Raw genomic sequence first — 2,181 nt, 5'->3', positions numbered from 1 at the left:
TCACTAAAGATCTCACCTCATCGTCTTTATGATGCGTGTGGTTTTGTTGTTTTCTTTCCACCTTCCCGCCCCCCCCACCCCAAACTTTTGTCAACTTTCTTGCTCAACCACCAAGATCTCATGGAAACCAAGCCCTCTCCCCATATCACATTTTTCTCTCCCTGTGAAATCTTTATAATGAAAGCAATATTTCTACCTCAGAATTTTGGGACATGCATGCACATCTTTTCCTTCCCACTGGTTAATACGAATATTATATAAATATAGGAGTATCTTATTCAATTTATTGCCCACGCTTGTGTATATGGTTGGTAATGAGCAGCTGTTTGGTACCAAAACTTCTTATATTTGATATTATGTAAATTTGTAATCTTTCTTTCCAGTGATTGTGTTTCAAAAAGGAAACTTGTATTTTTATCATGTGATTTATTTAATAGGATGAAAATTTAAATGTTAAGTCTATGCACACGATGGTATTTTATATTTCTGCAAGGCTTCTATTTCCCTCGAGGATTTTATGAAAAGTAAAAAAAGAACTTTAACGTTGAGCAAGAGCCCCGTTTTCTAGTCCTATACTATCAAAATGGAAGCCTCAAAGCTTTTGAGGGGGAAATTTCCCACACAAAATACCCTATTTGCGTAATGCATGCATCGTGATTAATGATGAACCGCTGCGTTAAATTAACTGAATAACGTCACCAAAACAAGGAATTTATTCTTCAAAAGCAGAGAGTTATCCTAACGCCTCCCCATATCCACACCCAAACAGGTGGACTCAGAGAAGTTAAGATGTGTTGGATATTGAGACACTGATGCTCTTAGCTGTCTACGGGCTGGAGAGGACATGGAGTGGCAGTTTCAAGCCAAGCACCCCTGGCTGTCTACTCACTCAAAGATTCCAAACAAATGTTATATTTAAAACGCGTGTTACAAAACAGTCACGGGGATGTAAAGTACAGAATAGAGAATATAGCTTATTGTAATAACTATGTATAATGCCAGGTGGGTACTAGACTTATCGGGGGGACCACTGCATCAATTATATAAATGTCTACCCGCTAGGCTGTACACCTGAAACTAATATAATATTGAATGTCAACTGTAATTGTGAACAAAACAAAAACAAAAAAAAAAAAATAAGTGCCATGACGTGGAAAAAGTTTGGAAGCACTGTCCCGAGAAAGCATCTGTTCGAATGGGACACACGATTTCCATGAAAGTTAGGGATGAGGACAGAAAAAGCAAGAAGGGCTGTAACATAAAGGGAGCCAGAGAAGCCCATTACAAGAGACCTGGGCCTCAGTCGCAAGAGGATCTCCAAGCCCCTGGTGCTGTTCTAGACTCTAGGAAGCCCGACTACATTTTTCTTGCACGAGAAGACTGAAACGCGAATCTGTCAATGAGATTTTCACAGTGAGAGGTAGACTTGGCAAAAAGATGATTAGAATGAAGGCGAGGGAAGAGGAAAGCAGCTGCTCCTCAGACACCGTCACCTACGTGCTCTGCAGTATAATAATGCTGTCTCTATTGCAGGTAACATTTTCTTCAAAGAGATAGCGCACTCTTACAGAATGCACCTTTTTTGAGGGATAAAGTTCTCTATGAGTTTTGAAAAAGGCACATAGTTGTGTAAATGTCATCCCAAGCAAGATGTAGAAGTCAGCTCCATCACACCCCAAATGCCTCCCAAGTCCCATCCCTCGGCAGCCAATGATTTGATTTCTATCCCGAAAACGTTGCCGCTTCTAGAATGTCATGTATGTGGAATCACATAGCATATAGCACCTTATGACCTGTGTCTTTTACTTATCCTAATGTGTTTGAGATTCCTCTGCATTGTTGTGTGTATTAGCAGTTTGCTTTCATCTATTGCTGAGTAGGATTCCATTGTATGGATGTACATAGATAGAGTTTTAAAAATATTCACTTATCAGCCGAAGGACATTTGGGTTGTTTCTAGTTTTTGGCAAATATGAAGAAAGCTGCTATAAACATATGACTACAGGGTTTCGTCTGAATTTAAGGTTTTGTTTTGTTTAGGTGACTACCCAGAAATGAGATTACTATGTAGTCTGGTAACTTTATAAGAAACAGATGAACCACCGGCGAGGTATGACGTCTAACTTGCTCCACAGCCTTGTCAGTACCTGACGTTGTCAGTTTTTGTTTTCAGATTAATTT

At 39.5% G+C, this 2,181-nt stretch overlaps 1 protein-coding gene across 1 annotated transcript in view; it reads right to left on the bottom strand.

The window, feature by feature from the left end:
- SPHKAP (SPHK1 interactor, AKAP domain containing) overlaps positions 1 to 2,181 on the bottom strand; it is a 105,789-nt gene that overhangs the window by 82,282 nt on the left and 21,326 nt on the right. The window lies entirely within an intron of this gene.

Source organism: Pteropus vampyrus, unplaced genomic scaffold (assembly GCF_000151845.1).
Source record: "Pteropus vampyrus isolate Shadow unplaced genomic scaffold, Pvam_2.0 Scaffold93, whole genome shotgun sequence".
Lineage (NCBI taxonomy): Eukaryota > Metazoa > Chordata > Mammalia > Chiroptera > Pteropodidae > Pteropus > Pteropus vampyrus.
This window is presented reverse-complemented; position numbering and strand designations above follow the sequence as displayed.